Source organism: Triticum aestivum, chromosome 3A (genome assembly GCF_018294505.1).
Source record: "Triticum aestivum cultivar Chinese Spring chromosome 3A, IWGSC CS RefSeq v2.1, whole genome shotgun sequence".
NCBI lineage: Eukaryota > Viridiplantae > Streptophyta > Magnoliopsida > Poales > Poaceae > Triticum > Triticum aestivum.
The window spans coordinates 687,118,769-687,142,321 of record NC_057800.1 but is presented as its reverse complement, the minus strand read 5'-3'; the positions used below and the strand labels follow the sequence as shown (position 1 = coordinate 687,142,321).

The following is a 23,553-nucleotide window of genomic DNA, read 5'->3' as shown; positions in this document are numbered from 1 at the left end:
GCATTATAAGATGATCTCTCACTAATTATCAAGAAGTGTTCTCCCTGAGTATGCACCGTTGCGAAAGTTCTTCGTGCTGAGACACCACGTGATGATCAGGTGTGATAGGCTCTACGTTCAAATACAACGGGGTGCAAAACAGTTGCACACGCGGAATACTCAGGTTATACTTGACGAGCCAAGCATATACAGATATGGCCTCGGAACACGGAGACCAAAAGGTCGAGCGTGAATCATATAGCAGATATGATCAACATAGCGATGTTTACCAATGAAACTACTCCATCTCACGTGATGATCGGACATGGTTTAGTTGATTTGGATCACGTAATCACTTAGAGGATTAGAGGGATGTCTATCTAAGTGGGAGTTCTTAAGTAATATGATTAAATTGAACTTAAATTTATCATGAACTTAGTCCTGGTAGTATTTTGCAAATCATGTTGTAGATCAATAGCTCGCGTTGTTGCTTCCCTGTGCTTATTTTGATATGTTCCTAGAGAAAATTGTGTTGAAAGATGTTAGTAGCAATGATGCGTATTGGATCTGAGGTTTATCCTCATTGCCGCACAAAAGAATTATGTCCTTGATGCACCGCTAGGTGACGGACCTATTGCAGGAGCAGATGCAAACGTTATGAACGTTTGGCTAGCTCAATATGATGACTACTTGATAGTTTAGTGCACCATGCTTAATGGCTTAGAATCGGGACTTCAAAGACGTTTTGAACGTCATGGAGCATATGAGATGTTCCAGGAGTTGAAGTTAATATTTCAAGCAAATACCCGAGTTGAGAGATATGAAGTCTCCAACAAGTTCTATAGCTAAAAGATGGAGGAGAATCGCTCAACTAGTGAGCATGTGCCCAGATTGTCTGAGTACTACAATCGCTTGAATCAAGTGGGAGTTAATCTTCCAGATAAGATAGTGATTGACAGAATTCTCTAGTCACCATCACCAAGTTAGTAGAACTTCGTGATGAACTATGATATGCAAGGGATAACGGAAACTATTCCCAAGCTCTTCGTAATGCGGAAATTGACGAAGTAGAAATCGAGAAAAACATCAAGTATTGATGGTAGACAAGACCACTAGTTTCAAGAAAAGGGCAGAGGGAAGAAGGGGAACTTCAAGAAGAACAGCAACCAAGTTGCTGCTCAAGTGAAGAAGCCCAAGTCTGGTCCTAAGCCTGAGACTAAGTGTTTCTACTGCAAAGTGACTGGTCACTGGAAGCGGAACTACCCCAAGTGATTGGCAGATAAGAAGGATGGCAAAGTGAACATAAGTATATTTGATATACATGTTATTAATGTGTACTTTACTAGTGTTTATAGCAACCCCTCAGTATTTGATACTAGTTTAGTTGCTAAGATTAGTAACTCGAAACGGGAGTTGCAGAATAAACAGAGACTAGTTAAGGGTGAAGTGACGATGTGTGTTGGAAGTGGTTCCAAGATTGATATGATCATCATCGCACACTCCCTATACTTTCGGGATTAGTGTTGAACCTGAATAAGTGTTATTTGGTGTTTGCGTTAAGCATGAATATGATTTGATCATGTTTATTGTAATACAGTTATTCATTTAAGTAAAAGAATAAATTGTTGTTCTGTTTACATGAATAAAACCTTATATGGTTACACACCCAATGAAAATAGTTCGTTGGATCTCGATCGTAGTGATACACATAATCATAATATTGAAACCAAAAGATGCAAAGTTAATAATGATAGTGCAACTTATTTGTAGCACTGTCGTTTAGGTCATATTGGTGTAAAGCGCATGAAGAAACTCCATGCTGATGGGACTTTGGAATCACTTGATTATGAATCACTTGATGCTTGCGAACCATGCCTCATGGGCAAGACGACTAAGACTCCGTTCTCGGGAGCGAGCAACTGACTTATTGGAAATAATACATACTGATGTATGCGGTCCGATGAGTGTTAAGGCTCACGGCAAGTATCGTTATTTTCTGAACTTCACAGATGATTTGAGCAGATATGGGTATATGTACTTGATGAAACATAAGTCTGAAACATTTGAAAAGTTCAAAGAATTTCAGAGTGAAGTGGAAAATCATCATGACAAGAAAATAAAGTTTCTACGATCTGATCGCGGAGACAAATATTTGAGTTACGAGTTTGGTCTTAAATTAAAACAATGTGGAATAGTTTCACAAACTCATGCCACATGGAACACCATAGCATAATGGTGTGTCCAAACGTCATAACCGTACTTTATTGGATATAGTGCAATCTATGATGTCTCTTACCGATCTACCACTATCGTTTTGGGGTTATGCATTAGAGACAGCTGCATTCACGTTAAAAGGGCACCATCTAAATCTGTTGAGACGACACCGTATGAACTGTGGTTTGGCAAGAAACCAAAGTTGTCGTTTATTAAAGTTTGGGGTTGCAATGCTTATGTGAAAAAGTTTCATCCTGATAAGCTCAAACCCAAATCGGAAAGTGTGTCTTCATAGGATAGCCAAAAAGTTATTGTTGGGTACACCTTCTATCACAGATCCAAAGGCAAGACATTCGTTGCTAAGAATGGATCCTTTCTAGAGAAGGAGGTTCTCTCGAAAGAAGTGAGTGGGAGGAAAGTAGAACTTGATAAGGTAATTGTACCTTCTCCCTTATTGGAAAGTAGTTCATCACAGAAATCTGTTCCTGTGACTACTACACCATTAGTGAGGAAGCTAATGATGATGATCATGTAACTTCAGATCAAATTACTACCGAATCTCGTAGGTAAACTAGAGTGAGATCCGCACCAGAGTGGTACGGTAATCCTGTTCTGGAGGTCATGCTACTTGACCATGACGAACCTACAAACTATGAAGAAGCGATGGTGAGCCCAGATTCCGCCAAAATGGCTTGAGGCCATGAAATCTGAGATGGGATCCATGTATGAGAACAAAGTATGGACTTTGGTTGACTTACCCGATGATCGGCAAGCAATTGAGAATAAATGGATCTTCAAGAGGAAGACGGACGCTGATAGTAGTGTTACTATCTACAAAGCTAGAATTGTCGCAAAATGTTTTCGATAAGTTCAAGGTGTTGACTACGATGAGAGTTTCTCACTCGTATCTATGCTTAAGTCTGTCCGAATCATGTTAGCAATTGCCGCATTTTATGAAATCTGGCAAATGGATAAACAAAACTGCATTCCTTAATAGATTTATTAAAGAAGAGTTGTATATGATACAACCAGAAGGTTTTGTCAATCCTAAAGGTGCTAACAAAATATGCAAGCTCCAGCGATCCATCTATGGACTGGTGCAAGCATCTCGGAGTTGGAATATACGCTTTGATAAGTTGATCAAAGCATATAGTTTTATACAGACTTGCGATGAAGCCTGTATTTACAAGAAAGTGAGTGGGAGCACTACAACATTTCTGATAAGTATATGTGAATGACATATTGTTGATCGGAAATAATATAGAATTATTCTGCAAAGCATAAAGAAGTGTTTGAAAGGAATTTTCCAAAGAAAGACCTCGGTGAAGTTGCTGACATATTGAACATCAAGATCTATAGAGATAGATCAAGACGCTTGATAATTTTTTTTCAATGAGTACATACCTTGACAAGATTTTGAAGTAGTTCAAAATAGAACAATCAAAGAAAGAGTTCTTGTCTGTGTTACAAGGTGTGAAATTGAGTAAGACTCAAAACCCGACCACGACAGAAGATAGAAAGAGAATGAAAGTCATTCCCTATGCCTCAGCATAGGTTCTATAAAGCATGCCATGCTATGTACCAGATCTATTATATACCCTACACTGATTTTGGCAAGGTAGTACAATAGTGATCTAGGATTAGATCACTGGACAGTGGTCAAAATTATCCTTAGTGGAATAAGGATATGTTTCTCGATTATGGAGGTGACAAAAAGGTTCGTCGTAAAGGGTTACGTTGATCCAAGTTTTGACACTAATCCAGATGACTCTAAGTCTCAATCTGGATACATATTGAAAGTGGGAGCAATTAGTTAGAGTAGCTCTGTGCAGAGCATTGTTGACATAGAAATTTGCAAAATACATACGGATCTGAATGTGGCAGACCCGTTGACTAAACTTCTCTCACAAGCAAAACATGATCACACCTTAATACTCTTTGGGTGTTAATCGCATAGCGATGTGAACTAGATTACTGAATCTAGTAAACCCTTTGGGTGTTGGTCACATGAAGATGTGAACTAATCACATAAAGATGTGAACTATTAGTGTTAAATCACATGGTGATATGAACTAGATTATTGACTCTAGTGCAAGTGGGAGACTGAAGGAAATACGCCCTAGAGGCAATAATAAAGTTATTATTTATTTCCTTATATCATGATAAATGTTTATTATTCATGCTAGAATTGTATTAACCGGAAACATAATACATGTGTGAATACATAGACAAACAGAGTGTCACTAGTATGCCTCTACTTGACTAGCTCGTTAATCAAAGATGGTTATGTTTCCTAACCATGGACAAAGAGTTGTTATTTGATTAACGGGATCACATCATTAGGTGAATGATCTGATTGACATGACCCATTCCATTAGCTTAGCACCCGATCGTTTAGTATGTTGCTATTGCTTTCTTCATGACTTATACATGTTCCTATGACTAGGAGATTATGCAACTCCCGTTTGCCGGAGGAACACTTTGTGTGATACCAAACATCACAACGTAACTAGGTGATTATAAAGGTGCTCTACAGGTGTCTCCAAAGGTACATGTTGGATTGGCGTATTTCGAGATTAGGATTTGTCACTCCGATTGTCGGAGAGGTATCTCTGGGCCCTCTCGGTAATGCACATCACATAAAGCCTTGCAAGCATTGCAACTAATGAGTTAGTTGTGAAATGATGTATTACGGAACGAGTAAAGAGACTTGCCGGTAACGAGATTGAACTAGGTATTGAGATACCGAGGATCGAATCTCGGGCAAGTAACATACCGATGACAAATGGAACAACGTATGTTGTTATGCGGTCTGACCGATAAAGATATTCATAGAATATGTAGGAGCCAATATGAGCATCCAGGTTCCGCTATTGGTTATTGACCGGAGACATGTCTCGGTCATGTCTACATTGTTCTCGAACCGTAGGGTCCGCACGCTTAAGGTTTCGATGACAGTTATATTATGAGTTTATGAGTTTTGATGTACCGAAGGAGTTCGGAGTCCCGGATGAGATCGGGGACATGACGAGGAGTCTCGAAATGGTCGAGACGTAAAGATCGATATATTGGACGACTATATTCGGACATCGGAAAGGTTCCGAGTGATTCAGGTATTTTTCGCAGTACCGGAGAGTTACGGGAATTCGCCGGGGAGTATATGGGCCTTATTGGGCCATACGGGAATAGAGGAGAGAGGCCGAAAGGAAGGAGGCCTGCGCCCCCCCTCTGGTCCGAATTGGACAAGGGGCGCAACCCCCTTTTCCTTTTTCCTCTCCCCCTCTTTCCCCTTCTCCTACTCCAACAAGGAAGGAAGGAGTCCTACTCCCAGTGGGAGTAGGACTCCCCTTGGCGCGCCCCCTTCTAGGCCGGCCGCCCCCTCCCCCTTGCTCCTTTATATACGTGGGAAGGGGGGCACCTCTAGACACACAAGTTGATCTTCGTGATCGTTCCTTAGCCGTGTGCGGTGCCCCCCTCCACCATATTCCACCTCAGTCATATTGTAGCGGTGCTTAGGCGAAGCCCTGCGACGGTAGAACATCAAAATCGTCACCACGCCATCGTGCTGACGGAACTCCTCCCCGACGCTTTGCTGGATCGGAGCCCGGGGATCGCCATCGAGCTGAACGTGTGCCAAGAACTCGGAGGTGCTGGAGTAACGGTGCTTGGATCGGTCGGATCATGAAGACGTACGACTACATCAACCGCGTTGTCACAACGCTTCCGCTGTCGGTCTACAAGGGTACGTAGATCACACTCTCCCCTCTCGTTGCTATGCATCACCATGATCTTGCGTGTGCGTAGGAATTTTTTTGAAATTACTACGTTCCCCAACAAGAATTGTATTAACTGGAAACATAATACATGTGTGAATACATAGACAAACAGAGTGTCACTAGTATGCCTCTACTTGACTAGCTCGTTAATCAAAGATGGTTATGTTTCCTAACCATGGACAAAGAGTTGTTATTTGATTAACGGGATCACATCATTAGGTGAATGATCTGATTGACATGACCCATTCCATTAGCTTAGCACCCGATCGTTTAGTATGTTGCTATTGCTTTCTTCATGACTTATATATGTTCCTATGACTATGAGATTATGCAACTCCCGTTTGCCGGAGGAACACTTTGTGTGCTACCAAACGTCACAACGTAACTGGGTGATTATAAATGTGCTCTACAGGTGTCTCCAAAGGTACATGTTGGGTTGGTGTATTTCGAGATTAGGATTTGTCACTCCGATTGTCGGAGAGGTATCTCTGGGCCCTCTCGATAATGCACATCACATAAGCCTTGCAAGCATTGCAACTGATGAGTTAGTTGTGAGATGATGTATTACGGAACGAGTAAAGAGACTTGCCGGTAACGAGATTGAACTAGGTATTGAGATACCGACGATCGAATCTCGGACAAGTAACATACCGATGACAAAGGGAACAACGTATGTTGTTATGCGGTCTGACCGATAAAAGATCTTCGTAGAATATGTAGGAGCCAATATGAGCATCCAGGTTCCGCTATTGGTTATTGACCGGAGACATGTCTCGGTCATGTCTACATTGTTCTCGAACCCGTAGGGTCCGCACGCTTAAGGTTTCGATGACAGTTATATTATGAGTTTATGAGTTTTTGATGTACCGAAGGAGTTCGGAGTCCCGGATGGGATCGGGGACATGACGAGGAGTCTCGAAATGGTCGAGACATAAAGATTGATATATTGGAAGCCTATATTTGGATATCGGAAGTGTTCCGGGTGAAATCGAGATTTTACCGGAGTACCGGGAGGTTACCGGAACCCCCCGCGAGGTATATGGGCCTTAGTGGGCCTTAGTGGAAGAGAGGAGAGGTGGCCAGGGCTGGGACGCACGCCCCTCCCCCCTAGTCCGAATAGGACAAGGAGAAGGGGGCGGCACCCCCCCCCTTCCTTCTCTCTCTCCTCTTTCCCCCCTCCTGAATCCTATTCCAACTAGGAAAGGGGGGGGGGGAATCCTACTCCCGGATGGGACAAGGAGAAGGGGGCGACTCCTCCTGGCTGGCGCCCTCTCCTGGCCGGCCGCACCCCCCCTTTGATCCTTTACATACGGAGGCAAGGGGAACCCCTAGAGACACAAGCTGATCCACGTGATCATATTCTTAGCCGTGTGCGGTGCCCCCTTCCACCATAGTCCTTGATAATATTATGACGGTGCTTAGGCGAAGCCCTGCGACGGTAGTACATCAAGATCGTCACAACGCCGTCGTGCTGACGGAACTCTTCCCCGACACTTTGCTGGATCGGAGTCCGGGGATCGTCATCGAGCTGAACGTGTGCTAGAACTCGGAGGTGCCGTAGTTTCAGTGCTTGATCGGTCGGGCTATGAAGACGTATGACTACATCAACCGCGTTGTGCTAACGCTTCCGCTGTCGGTCTACAAAGGTACGTAGGTCACTCTCTCCCCTCTCGTTGCTATGCATCACCATGATCTTGCGTGTGCGTAGGATTTTTTTTTTGAAATTACTACGTTCCCCAACAGAGCTTTCTCTAAAACTATCCTTATTTGTGCTTCTGTCTATGGTGATAGTTGATCTAACTCAGCTATGAAGTTGACCACAAACTTGTGTGTGTCATCTGGCTTTGGTTTATCCCTCCATGAATTAGTTTTCTTAGAGCATACCAAATTGCCCACATAGTAACTATCATTCTTGTCAACTCCTCATGATTCAACACATCCATCATGGAAAACAAGTAGGCATGTGATGAAGGTTTAGACGTAGCAATCATGTGTTCCAGTAAATCATGGCCAGACTAAATCCCAAACACATCTCGCCATGTTGCACTCGAGGAGGCTGTGTCTCCAAGAATCTTGTGCCCCGCAAGTAAAACACTCTTCACGGATAGCTTTTTTTAGCAACTAAAACAATCCTTCACGGATAGCTAATTTCCAAACAGAAGACTTTTTGGTTTGGAAAAACAGAGATATAACAGAAGTGAGGAAAGAGAGGTGGGCCAGCCCAGTTGGAGCCGTGGCCGGTCAGGTCGATGACTGAGTTGGGGTCCGAGTATGTCTAGGGGTTTCGTTCCGTTCCTCTCTCTTCTCTCTATATATAAATCGCGCGAGATCAATCCTCCTCCCCCAATCTATCTAGGACGTGGCTAGCGGGCGCCCGAGCGCTCGGTGGTGGGATTGAGCGCTCTTTCAAATATGGAAAGAGCAGCTGACGTGCACGCCATAGTTCATTAAAAAAGGAATCTTATCTCACGTGCATTTATTTGTGGTTCCAAAACATAAAAAACCTGTAACTTTTGATTTAAGCGTCGAAATTCAATTTCGTTTTCACAGCTGGGTTTCTAACGACGAGATCTTCAAAACTAGATCTCATATAGATAGGTTTCGTCGAACGTTTTTTCGAGCCAACTTTGGGTACGATTGTGGCAACTTTAGTGATATAGGAAAGCAACTTTATTTTTTTTGTCTAGTAGGACTTCCTATTATGTTTGTTTGTGTAAAAAAAAGAAAATTACACAAAACATGATGCACCTTTAGTGCTACAGATAAGTAACTTCATTGCACTATGTGTATCAATGAATTTTGCTAACATTATCATGACTTTGCCTATCATGGTTGCTCAATTGCCTACCATGGATATTCAGTTGCCTATCATAGATGCCCAGTTGCCTATAATACTATGAAATTGGCCTACCATTGATGCCTAGTGACCTGCTATTGATAATTAGTTACATACCATTGCTGATTAGTTGTCTAACTTTGCAAATTAGTGACCTACAATATTATGAAGTTGCTTATCATTGTTTTTTGTCTAAGTTGTCTAAAACACTATGAAGTTGCCTATCAGTCATGCTCAGTTAACTGGAATTACTATTTCAGTTGCCTACAATACATTAATAAGTTGTCTGTCAATGTTGCTAAGTTGCCTATATATGAAACTAAGTTACTTATTACCACACTGAAAAAGTATTATATGCAACTCAGGATAATGTTATCCTACTAACTAGTCATGGCAGGCAACTTGATGTTAGGCTACCTTAAAAAGTAAGTTTCCTATAGTACTATCAACTTGGAGATTAAGCTAGTTATGGTAGAATACTTGTGTTATGCACTCGAGTGCCTCACAAAAAATGTTAGCAACTTTGGGTTGTATTTATACAACTCTAGTGCACTCACCAGACAACTCATGTGTACTCTGACTTGGTATCTAGAAAAAAAAGAAACCACATATGGAAAAGTCTAAGTTCACCATTGATGGGGCTATTGGAGGTAAAACAAGTACAATAAAACCACATATGCACTCGAGTATCACATAAAAGTTAGCAACTTTTGGGGTGTTCTTGTGCGACTCCAGTGCATTCAACAAGCAACTCAAGTGTGTTTCCCATCATTATATATGGAGATTTGAATGATTTTTGTGGGCAACTCATTCCAAAATTATGAACAACTTGTGTAGATTTGTGGGCAACTGTCTAATCCACCCCCTATAAAACTTCTAATCACCCCCTATGCAAATTCTCATATGTCCCGACTTATGCAACTAGTCAACACCCGCAACTTGGCTAGCCAACACCCGTGCGCTCAGCGAGCGGACTCCCCAGAAAAGAAAAAAAACAAGGCTGTCATACCATCCATCCCCACATAGTTTCGAAATTTGGAATCATGATAGGCAACTTATATTCGACAAAAACTTTTCAACATTGTAGGAAACTTAGGTCCCTTGATGGACAATTTCCATAGTATTTTAGGCAATAGGGGATTTAGGAAACTTCGTGGCAATATATGCAACTTGTTTTCTGAGGCGGACAACTTAGAAACCATGTTAGACAACTTCCACTCTACGGTAAGCAACTTTCATAATATCGTAGGCAACTAAACTATCTACAACTTAGTTTTCGACATATGCAACTTAGCAACTAAGGTAACCATCTATTAGACCGCTGCACACAACTATTAGTAGGCTAGTAGGTGAATTTACAAATACACGACGTAATTCATCTAACATCGAAGTTGCTCCAACTTAGCACTAAAGTTGTCTTATTTAGCATCAAAGTTGCTTTACAAAAAACACCAAAACATATTCATATGAGATCTAGTTTTCAAGAGTTCATCATGACGAACCTAATGGTGAAAACGGATCATAATTCTAACATGTGGTTTGAAAGTTATAGCTTTTTAAATCTTCTAGTACTGGAGTTAATGCATGTTACGTCATCGTTGGATTCATATGGTTGGTCGGACGAGTTGAAGAGAAATTTAGATATATTAAAACTGAGCACCCTCCCAGCCCTTTCAGGCTATTAGCATCGGGAGACGTCCGTTTTTATGATCTAGCCAATCCTTGCCGTTTGATCTCCGTTACCACAATGTCTCCCGCTAAGTTTTTTCTTTGAGACAAATGTCTCCCGCTAAGTGGGTTGAATGTCGTTGAGGGACGCTATTCTGGTGGGAAAAAAACTTTTCTTCTTTCTCTTTTTTTTATGCTATTCTGGTGGGAAAATCTGAGTGTGCTGGTTGATCGGGCTTTGTGCACGACGGCCCAACTAGCTAATTCCCCTCCAAAAAAAGAGAAGCTGATCCGGTGCCTCCTCTTCTTTGGCACACCTGCTCGTCGCCTCGCTCCATGCCCCCACAACCCTGCCGATCTCGCACTAGGCTAAACCTAGCTGTATTGCCGGTGAGGACGCCGCCCTAGAGAGAGAAGATGGGAAATGACAACCATGGGTTGGAGTGAGTCTCCAAGCAATCTCTGTCGAAGTCGAGCCGCCCGGGTCGCTACCATTATCTCCTTTTTTTTCGTGCGGGTCGCCCGGATCAGAGGAAGGCGATGACAACATCTGAGGCCACTTCCTCCGGTCATGCATGTCCCTCTGATCAAGGCACAAAATCTCACCAGAATTGTTAGGTCCATGATGGTGGAAGAGGAGATGAGAGTATGAGGACAGGTATGTGTCCCTCCCCCTTCCGCGCCTCCCCTATTTTTGATTGATCCACTTACTCGATCTGGTGTCCATGTTGGTGGAAGAGGAGGTGAGAGGATGAGGAGCAGAGGATCGGATTTCAGAAAGTGGGAAGAAGCGGAGGCTAGCCAGTTGAAATCTATTGTCCTTATCGTTAGGTCTCCCCCAATATCGTCCTTGAAGAATAGTGACCTTGCATGATCAGGGCAGCTCGCCAGCTTGCTTGCCGGCTGTAGGCCGATTAAATCAGTATCTCAGGCACGCTGCTGTCCAAGACAACATACACGCTTCGGCCCTGCATCATTCATATCTTCTCCTAGGTGTGTGAGGAGGAGAAATCAGGAGGACGAGGAGGAGAACAACGATCATGTACATGTATGTATGTATTTTTTGCTTATGACATCCAAAACAAATTACATACCGTGCAAGGTCAATACTACAGATTGGTTCTCAAAGCCTTTTTAAGCTTGATCTGTTGCATCAGGCATCGACTCCATGTTCATGTCAAGCTGACACTCTCCCCCCTAATTCTTCATGTTTTTTCACGATTACAAATTCAGTAATAACTTGGTTTGATCTGTTGTATCAGGCGAAATGAGTTGTCCTCATTTGTATGTAAAAACAGTCAGTTTAAAGCTATACAGAATATGGACAATATGGGGACAGAAAGCTCAAAGATGGCAAAAAGGGACCTTCAGGAGATATTTCAGTTGACGACAGTACTATCAATGAGCATTTATTTCATCCACAATATAGTTAGAGGATGAGTCCTGCCCTGTTTGTAAGTAGCTGTTGTATCAACTTGATGTTCTTGACTAAGATCATGGTAAGCTTTAATTTAAAATCAAATTATTATTTAGGTTTTATTTCTTTTTCTATTCAGAAACTGACTTACCTTGGTTTTATGACACTGTATTGGGTGTCTTCTTTTCCTTTGAAGTGTTGAGATGTCAAGTTTGTGGAGATCTTCATTGTTCCTTCTTTTTTGAAGCTCACACCGATGTAGCAAGATAGTTCTCTACCCTAACAATGTAATATTGCGCATCAAGATTATGCATTATGAAATTTGTATTTTCTTACCTGTTTAGCTGGACGCGCCTTTTTAAATTGAATTGTTTGTCCTGAGTTATCCATATCGATGGTTTGGTCAGATATTATTTTTGGTTTGTTAACTACTTGTACATTTCTTACAGTGCCTTATTGGACTTGAAAGTAAGCACCAACAAGCCAAAAATAATACACTGATCTATGTTCTTATCCTCTTCCAAGACAAAAGTAATCATTTTTAATGGTCAATACCATTCACTCCCTGTTTCATAGTATGATATATATTATATAGATTGGAAGAACTTGTCACATGAAAGGATAGACAATGCCATAACAATATCATGTACATTTTGTACGGTGTTATATGTGAATAATATAAACAAATGGATACTGATTTTATGTGAATAATATAGACAGTTTTCCATCTATTGGATGTTGTGTTGACATGTTTAGAATCAGAACTGTAGGCAATTATCCTTTTCTAAGCACCAAAACATGGAGTGCTTGATGATTCTGTGAAAATGATGCACTACAGGAAAATTCCGTTTTCCCGTGTGTTAGGCTATAAGCCGAGAGCTATATTTCGGGTACTCGGCTTATATGCATCTAAGCCGTGTCTAGGCAAAAATGCACCCGGCAAATGCAAAGGACTCGGCTTATAGCCATCTATAAGCCGAGTGTAGAAAAAAAGCCCTCGGCTTATAGTGAGCACACGGTATCTACAGGAGAAAGCACTCGGCTTCCAGCTGGCACTCAGCAAAGACATCTGCCACGTGTCTACAACGGAGGTAGCTGACGGTGCCGTCACAGAGCATCCTATAAGCCGTGTGCCGTGGGATAGCACTCGGCTTATACAGTATGTAAGCCGTGTGCCCTGAGATAACACTCGGCTTATACAGTACGTAAGCCGTGTGCCGTATGATAGCACTCGGCTTATATGTTGGCAACCCATGAAATTTATGGAAAATTGGTTTAAAATAATTTTCATTGCATTTATCTTAACTATTTATTGTTATTTCTTTCTCACCCAATTTCTCCCGACTAGTTTTATGGGTCTTATTTTTGAAACTCCCAATTTAACGCCGCTTTATGATCACATGCAAAAGTAACTAGTGTACTCTTCTGACCCCCTAGGTTACCCATATTATGATCACATGCAAAAGTCACTACTGAAAATTCACTCTACACCCAGTGCTTGACTCTTTGCTGGGAGCCAAAACACGGTCGGGCACTCGGCAACCCGAAGTAGGTGGCTGGGCCTACCTCACCCTCGTCCGCACAAGGCCTACGCATGTCGCAAAGAGATCACATAGGATTTCTCATGCCGCTTCCGGGCATGATTTCATCTGTCACCTTGCAGATCTGCAATTTCTGACGCAGAAACCATAGCAGTGCAATAAATGTCTCAAATATTACAGGCGGGTCCGAAAAATGCGGGGGCCTGGCACGTGTCATTCGAAGGCCTCCTTTGAGAGCATAAGAACTTCTAGGCCAACAGAGCAACATGACCCGCACTGCCTTCACAAACCCGACATGTTCCCTCTCGGTACACAGAGACTACCTCGGAGCTGGTGGTAGTTCACAAGTGGCCTCAGATGAGGCGTATTCAAGACGTGTCGAAACTTCTACCACACCCTAAAGGGCCCATGTGATGACACCATGCCAGCTCCCGAGGATTTCCGGCATCGTACGATTTTTCGACACTAAATGGTTGGATCAGGCATGTCGCGGACATAATACCGCCCCGAGTGTAAGGGTGTACCCCTCCCTCGTCCGCATAAGGCATACGCATGTCGCAAAGACATCACATAGTATTTTCCATGCTGCTTCTGGGCAAGCTTTCATATGGCGCCTTGCAGATCTGCAATTTCTAGAAAATATTACATGCGGGTCCAGAAAATGCGGGGGCCTGGCACGTGTCATTCGAAGGCCTCGTTTGAAAGCACGAGAAGTTTTGAGGCCAACAGAGCAACAGGACCGACACTTCCTTCACAAACCCGACACAGTCCTTCTTGGTACCAAGAGACTACCTCGGAGGTGGTGTAGTTTACAAGTGGCCTCAGATGTGGCATAATCAAAATGTGCCCAATGTTCTACCACACCCTATAGGGGCCATGTGATGACACCGTGCCAGCTTCCAAGGATTTCTGGCATTGTATGGTTTTCCAAGGATTTAAACAGTTGGATCAGGCAAGCCGCCGAGGTAATTTCACCCCCCCGATGTCCGGGCATGCCCTTCTCTCGTCCGCATAAGGCCTACGCTTGTCGCAAAGACATCACATATGATTTCCCATGACACTTCTGGGCATGATTTCATGTGGGGCCTTACAGATCTGCAATTTTCGGCGGTGAAACCCTAGTAGTGTAATAAATGTATCAAATATTGCAGGCGGGTCCGAAAAGCGCGGGGGCTTGGCACATGTCTTTTCATGGCCTCCTTTGAGAGCACGAGAAGTTTCGAAGCCAACGAAGCAACAGGGCATGCACTTCCTTCACAAACTAGACACGTTCCCTCTCGGTCCCTAGGGACTACCTCGAAGATGGTGTAGTTTACAAGCATCCTCAGGTGAGGCAAATTCGAAACGCGCCCAAACTTTTACCACACCCTACAGGGGCCATGTGATGACGCCATGCTAGCTCCTGAGGATTTCCGGCATCTTACGATTTTACGAGGATTTAAACCGTTAGATCAGGCATGCCGTCGAGGTAACTTCGCCCACCCGGTGGCTGGGCCTGCCCCTCCCTCGCCCGCACAAGGCATACACATGTCACAAAGACATCACATAGGATTTTCCATGCCGCGACATCGTACGAAATAATCAATGTTGGGGATATCGCGACATCGTATGAAATAATCAATTATTTATTAAAAAATGAAATAAAAATACAATAAAAAACCTGTACTTTGTTGGGGATAATACAATAAAAATACAATAAAAATACAATAAAAATACAATAAAAAACCTGTACATCGTATGAAATAATCAATTATTTATTAAAAAAATGAAATAATCAATTATTTATTAAAAACGAAATAATCAATGTTGGGGATATCGCGACATCGTACGATTTATTCAGTTTACTTCTTTCTGTTCCATACAAGCAAAAAAATATGCCTTTATTTACTTTGATCTATTCTTTCAATTTATTCTCATCCAGTAATCCAATTTGACTGTGCATCTTACAAGCACAACCTGTACTTTGTTCTGATGGAATTTCTTTGATGGTGTTGTTGCAGATGTGCAGTGTATATGCATCAACAAGGAGGCACCTGAACAATATTTATTCAAAGCAAGACGCGAAAGAATCATGTTGTATGCTTCAGATTTATACTGAAAGTGTGTCCCTATTTTGATGCAATTCTTCTTTTTTACATACTAGGAAACGTTCTGTAGCAAAAAACACGCTCACTGAGCATGTCGTTATGGATTACGTAATGAAGCGTAGAAAATGAAGAAGATAATCAAGTCGAGAGCGACCGGCGATGATGTGTAGTTGCTGGATGAGCTTCTCATCCACGCCTTGGCTGCAAACCGTGTCTGCAGGTGCAGGTAATGACTTCATAGATTTCTATTTTATACAGGGTGCATACTGGGCTAGAGGTTTGATTATTAGGATGATTTCTTATCACTACTTTACACCTTTTCGCTTCATTCATGGATGATGAGCTCATATAATTTTGGACAGCATGGATCATATGATTAGTTTCAGGGGGCTAAGGTAAGAAAAGATTACTAATGCGTGATGTCCCACGCAAGCACCTTGCTGAATTTCAGGTTTTTTTATTTGTTGCATCAATGGTATCGTTCCAACAGAACATTTACTACAATGCTTCTATTCATATATATTTATGTGCTCAAATTTATTGCCACAATCATTTTGTATGCAGCACTTGAACAACATATGTCTATTTTTTTGTGTTCGGGAGCCTTCCTATATACTATTGTCAACTAACGTCCATTCCACTTAAGGGATATTTGAGGGGATATGTGTAAGAAAATGTTACTATTACAAGAAATAAACTCCCATTTCAGTTAAGTGAGATTCCGAGGGATGTGTGTAACCATGTGCTTCTATTGCGAGAAAATGATTCTCAGTATTTGATCATCATATGGATGCACTTCTATATGATGTCTTGCATTTTGTGCCCCCAATATTCCCGTTAGAAACTATGGTCATTGAGTGAAAATAAAATATTAATTTTTATGGGTCTCTGTTAACGATCATCAAGACAATCATTTTACTAGCTACCTGAATTCAATTTTATAAATAGTGTAATATGTGGCTCAAATCCATATAATGCAAATCCGTTATTCTTTCATATGATATTCAACAACAGCTCTCTTCGAGTTGGGGAACCCTACAAATTGCAAAATAAATTAAATCTTGCCGTTTGTTCACTTCTAATTTATTTGTTATACCATCGCTTGGTTTCTTGAATAATGTATATGATTCTTTATTGACTAACTGTTTTTCTTTACATTAACAAGCGATGAAGAGGATAATCAAGCAGAATACCGACAACGAGGACATACAGTGGCTGTGTGTGCTTCTCATCCACTCCCCCGCTGTATCCCATGTCTAGGGTGCAGGTATGCACTTCATGCGCACAGTCTATTTTATTTATACATGCATGTGCATGTGCTCGACCACATTTTAATTATTATGATGACTTTTTCAAACTAATTTACTCTCTTTAAATCTAGGATGTATGTGGTGATCAACATAATATGGGAGACATGGGATCATATGATTTCTTGAAGCGGACTAAGCTAAGAGAGGATTACTGATGCTTACATGTAATACTTTAGAATTGAACTGCCAATGCCCATTTAGGAAAATGAATTTAATGCCCATTCCAAGGGTCTTTTCCCGGGATAATGTGCAACCAAGTGCTATTACAAAAAGAAAGTTAGTATTTGATACATATAAGTCTCTCAGTATATTAACTATGTTGTAAATTTTACATTTATATAAATGGCCGGCATTTTTAACCCTTATATTCCTGTTAGGAAATATATGATGCAGAGGATCTCACCTAAATAATTATGGATTTAAGCTAAGCCATAAATATAATAATGTTTGGCTCACATCTGGTGGTAGGACTTCCTCATAGAAGGATAAGCAGAGATATGCATTATTTGCATATGTGTCTATCATTTGAACCCATTTTGAGCTATTTGGTTAAACATAAGCATTTGTAATACAATCACAAGACAGGCACAAGATAACTATGAATCTCAGACCATGGAAATATTAATCCACTATCTAATGTCCAACTAATTTTTTTTTTGACAAAAACAGTGGGGGAAATCCCCACTGTGATTCTCTTTTTCATTAAAATAGGGGGACAGTTACATATGGATTTACATGATGGATATGATTCATGACATTGATGAGTCTACAAATGATCTAGCCAGCTTTGCATGCCCTCTTTCAATTCTGGTTTTGCCTTCTTTATAATCATGCAAATGTGCTCCTTGAAAGTGGCAATACAGAGTGTCATATTTTTGACCTTGTTGTAAAAAATTATGCTATTTCTGTGTTTCCATAAACTCCAGCATCCAGCAATCAGACATTCTTTAAAGCATTCATGTGTATCTTGCTTCCTTCCCTCCAGGAGCATTTCTATGAGGTTATGATCAGTGTTCCATTGGTAGCCAATGTTCATCCAGAAGTTTTGACTGAAATCACAGCTAAAAAACAGATGCATTAAATGTTCATTAGGTTCATCATCACATAATTCACACTTACTAGTCTCAATGTAGAAATTCTTCCTTTTTAGTAGATCTCTAGTGTTTAATCTGTCTTGTAACAAGAGCCAGAAGAAGAATTTCTGCTTTGGTAGAGAGCATGATTTCCATATCCATTGATAGGATTTAGGTGCATCAACAGGGTTTCCCATAAGTTCAAGGTATATTCTCTTGTTAGAATACCTTGTGGCACCCCAATAAAATTTCCAAGAATCTGGCAGGTGCTGATTCTCTCTGTTGTTAATCATTTCTATAAGGTTGATACTCTGTTGTACAGCAATAGAGGACATGGGTAGGTGGAACAAATCATAAAATTCACTAACATCCATGTTGCTGACAGTTGCAAGAGTTATGTCAGCATTCTTTGCATAGGAAAATAGCTGAGGCATTGAGTGTGATATTGTATAAGAACACCACTTATCTGACCATAGCTTAATTGTATCACCTCTCCCAGCATAACATATAGTCATGTTTTTAAATTCTTGCAAATTCGAGCAACAGTCTCTCCACCAAAAGGATCCCCTCATTGTAGGGAAACAAGGTATCTCATCATTATCATAGTAATTGTTCCATATAAGGTTAACCCAGGGGATATCCTGCTTATTGAAGAATTTGTAAAGAAATTTTATAAGCAGAGTTTTGTTTTGTGTTCTCAGATCTAACACACCCAATCCCTCAGCCTTTTTTGGCAAGCAAACATTATCCCATTTAATAAGGCAATTTCCTTTTTTATTGATATCCTTACCATACCAAAGGAAGTTCCTGCCAGATTTTTCAAAGTGATCCAGTATGGTGAGAGGTACTCTGATGCAACACATAGCAAAAATTGGCAGAGCAGCAACTATGGATTTGAGATGTACAAGTCTTCCAGAATATGACATTAATGAGGCAATGCCGGAAAGTCTATGATCAAGTCTTGATACCATGGGCATCAAGTCTGCCACTTTAGGTCTTGTAGATCCCATTGGTAGACCAAGATATGTGAAATGCATAGATTCTTTTTTGCAATTGAAGGAATTTGCCAGCTCTTGAGCTTTATCATCAGACATGTTGATTGGTACCATGGATGATTTACTATAATTTACAACAAGTCCAGTGAATTTTGAGAAGTTGTCAAGTATCTCAATGAAGCTTCTAATTTGAAATTCATCAGCAGGCAAGATAACCAGGTGTCATCAGCATATTGTATGATAGGATAACTTTCAGTAAAGTTAGTCTCAATGGGCAGAGATAGTGTTCCATTTCTCCATGCATCATTAACCATGATTGTAATAATTCTCCAACCATAACATATAGGAGAGGGGAAAATGGATCTCCTTGTCTGACACCACACTTACATTGAATGCATTTACCTGGAACACTATTAAGGATGACAGATGTGGAAGCAGTAGATAGGATAGATGAGACCCATCTAATCCATTTCTTGGTAAATCCTAGGTGCTGCATCATCTATAAGATAGCCTTGTAGCTCACTTTATCAAAAGCCTTAACAAAGTCAATCTTAAAAATAATGATCTCTTTCTTGGATTTGTGGCACATATGTATGTATTCAAAACTCCATGCAAGGCAATCCTGAATATTCCTTGTCTTTATAAACCCATATTGATTCTTGCTAATTCTAGATATAATAATCTGCTGCACTCTATTAGCAAGGATTTTAGTAAGGATTTTGATAGGCATACTTACAAGTGAGATGGGCCTATAATCATCAGGAATTTCAGGATTGTCATTTTTGGGTATCATAGTAATGTAGGCAGTGTTAACAGGAGCCAGGGAAACAGCTTCATTGTAGAAATCATTGATGAATTTGTAGAAATAATGCTTGATTATGTGCCAGCATTTCTTCATAAACAGTCCATTAAAACCATCAGGTCCAGGAGATTTGTCATTGGGCATTTTATTGATCATATCATCAATCTCATCAGTACTGAAGGGCCTGTCAAGATCATAAAGATCCTCCTCCATAGCAAGATGTGATATGTCAAAGTTTTGTGTGCAGATTGTCTCAGTACCAATCCTATCTTTGAAAGATGCCCAAAGTATAGCAGCTTTATGATCATGATCAAATACTTGCTGTCCATCCGTAGTCATAAGATATGTGATGTAGTTGTGCCTAAATACATAGGTAGCAATTGCATGGAAGAATTTGGTATTTTCATCACCCAAATTTGCCCATCTGATGTTTGCCCTAATTCTCCAGTAAATTCTCTTAGCCTCCAGCAACTTGTTAGTATGCTTGATGAGCAATTTCCTGAAATTCTTTTCCACCCTAGCTAGTGGTCTTTGTTCCTCAATGCCATCAAATAGTTTCACATAGAAACAACAGTTATCAATGGTTTTGTTCAATTGGGAGTATTGCTTGCTCCAAGATTTCAAGCCTCTTCTGATAGATTTAAACTTGGAATTTAAATTCTTAGCAGAATCAGAGAAGTGAGTGGAATTTAACCAATGCTTCTCCACAGTTTCAATAAACCCACTGAATTCAGTCCAATACTCTTCAAATCTGAATATCTGGCTTCTGGGAATATTGCTGTCAATCTGGATTTTGATAGGCACATGGTCAGATGAAATTTTAGCTAATGGAGTAGCCATAGTAGATGGATGGATAGTAGTCCAGTGGGGACTGGTAAAAATCCAATCTAACTTTTCCAATAAAGGTTGATCTTGTTTATTGGTCCATGTGAAAGCTCTTCCTTTGAGAGGGATTTCTGCCAGATCCAGGTTGACAATGATATTATTAAAAGTCATCATACTAGCAGGATCACCACCAGGTTTGTTTCTATTATCAGGGCTTCTTATGTAATTAAAATCACCCAGGATCATCCATAACTTGGACTGGCTCATATTCAGACCCATAAGCCAATCAGTAAATTCCTGTTTACCTTCAGTGCTGTTAGGTCCATAAACATCAGTGAGATACCAGCAGGTACTATCCAGATTAGAAGTAAACTCAATGGTGATTTCATAATAATTTTGGGATAACACTTTGCCCTTCATTAAATTGCCATTCCAAATAGTAATTAGACCTCCAGAGTTGCCATTTGAAGGTGAAAAACAGAACTGGTTGAACCTCTTTGGGCAAAAATTCTTGATATAAGCAATATCAAAATTATCCCTCTTGGTTTCTTGAAAAGTCATAATACAACAAACACTTTCATCAATTTTCTTTCTAATGTCATTCCACCTAGTTGTGGAGTTTATACCTCTAACATTCCAATTTAGGATATTCCAACTTCTATTCATGGCAGTAGTATCTGAAGTAGTATTGTGACATATTATGAATAACATAATATGTGCTCCTACATGCTCTATGGGTCTTGCTATAGCAGCCAATATCTGCGGTAAGTGAATAGTCACTGACTAATGCTCGTTGGAATAGATACATGCAGTATATAATCGTACTACATAAGCATTTAAGACAACATAAGCAGCTGGCAGGCAAACTCCAGTAGAAGCTGTAGCACAAAGTATACTTATTACACATCATACTGATAGTTGAGGCACGCAGGCATCCAAATGACATGGTAGAGGAAGCAAAAGGAACTGGAATCAAAGCATGATGGCAGTTAGGGGAGCCATCAAAGCCCACATCATAGGAGTGAGACCTAATCATCAGAGCTGTCATAGTGCAAAGCGCTAGGGGACACATCCTGTGGTGCCATCTTACATGGACCTGTGCCAATAGCCTGCAGGGTCTTCATAGGAAATTCAGGTGGTGGAGGTGCCTGCTCATTAATAATCACATCATCAAATTGAGGTCCCAGGTTAATAGATATATCTTTCTTCATTTTCTTAGGGCCCTGTTTGTTATTATGCTCAATCTTAGCTTCATTATTGATGACATTATCTGCAGCAGCCTGGTCCTTGAATCCCCTGGTGAGCTTGGCAATCCTGTTGCTCCTCCTGCAGAAGGTGTCATCTATGATCTTCTTCTTTTTCTGCCTGTTAGAGGGTTTCTGAACTTCAGCAAACTCCTGACCTGTGATCTCCTCAATGCTGACAGAGCTAGTATTCATAGGTGGTTCCTTCTGGATGGTTTGGATCTGCAGATAACATCTTTTATTGTTACCATTGGTGCCCACAACATCGACCACATTGCAGGAAGCATTGACAATCTGACTGCCACCCAGTTTGGGAATGATGTCCTGAGCATTTGTCACCAAGTTGCCAATAAGTTCCTGAAGAACATTAATGTGCTCAGTAGCACCCTCAACAGCAATGTTGCTAGTCTGCAGAGGCTGGGAATTGCTAGTGGATGGTATGTCATCGTAGCTCATGCTGTAGTTATTGGGGATAAACATAGGACTAGGAGCTTTCTGAGAACTGGGTTGTGAGGCAACAGGATTAATTGGGATGTAATCGGGCCCAAGAGTCTCATGAGGTTCAGCATAGATTGTATTAAGTGTGCTACAATATTAAGTGCGCTACAATCAAGTTTCATAACACAATTCTCTATTTCTCACATAAAAAATGAAACAATACAAAGAGCTGCCAATGATTTATACTCTTTTAGGAAAAATTACTAGCCCGTGCAGTCGCACAGGTTGTTGACTAGTCATGCTTAAAGATCATGAATCTTACCATCTTACCTTCTCGTGCTTGAAGTGTTCTCAGTCAGGACAAGCAAGCCCAGTGACTCCCACTACGACTCATGGCGCTTCGACCTCCTTGCAACAATGATCACTCGAGGTAGTTGTCTATGTTTGTGCATTGTTGATGCTTGCGTCTTGTCTTTGTGCTTCTCAACTTACAACTTGTGCATTGTTGATAGTAGAGCCCACAAGTGTTGATGCTTGTATTGTTCATACTTCTTAGCTTCAATTTGAACCTTATATGTTGATGCTTGTTGACTCTTGTGCCTTATCGATCATTTGAAACTTAACTTTGAAAACTCATGCGTTTGGTAATGGACTTATAGGTTTGCATCGTGGATGCCGTTGACGGTAGGCATACATGCTACGGTGGAGCACATTGCATGTTTGAGGTTCATGCTTGGTGTGAACTTGGAACTCATGCTTTTGTTTGTGAACCTTGTTGGATATGTACCTGTGTGGACTTTGGACTCATGGTTGTCAAGTTGTAATATATTGTTGTTGTGAACCTTCGTTGGTTATATATTACTTACTAGATCTATATTTGCTGGACATGTTGCTTGCTGGATATATAAGCCATGTTTGCCGTTGCTCGCTGAAGCATGTAGAAAAAAAAACAATCTGGCCTATAAACCGAGTGTCCTAGGGACATGGCACCCGGCTTATAGGCATATTATGCCACGGGAGCTGTATAAGCCGAGTACTCCAGGTGCCAGTCACACGGCTTATAGGCATATTTGTAACAGCGGCTGGACTATAAGCCGAGTACTGCAGGAGTCGGCACTCGGTTTACATGTTTATATAGAAACCGTGCGGCTCATTTTGGCACTTGGTTTATAGATAAAATGTGTAGCGGTTGTAGGCACTCGGTTTATATATAAACCGTGTGGCTTCAGTAGACACTCGGTTTATACAGACGGTGACATGTGGCCGTTATCTTTCGGCTGCCGTCATGTTACTTTAGTAAGCTGAGAGCCTCGTATAAACACACAATTTATACATAAACCGAGAGTTT

General features: G+C 41.0%; 1 long non-coding RNA gene across 1 annotated transcript; it reads left to right on the top strand.

Moving 5' to 3' along the window:
- Window positions 1-15,434: 15,434 nt before the first annotated feature.
- LOC123059102 (uncharacterized) lies at window positions 15,435-23,000 on the top strand. Its single transcript, XR_006427368.1, has 5 exons — window positions 15,435-15,744; window positions 16,684-16,785; window positions 16,900-16,992; window positions 22,552-22,635; window positions 22,865-23,000. It is a non-coding gene; the product is annotated as an uncharacterized lncRNA (long non-coding RNA).
- The last annotated feature ends 553 nt before the right edge of the window (window positions 23,001-23,553 follow it).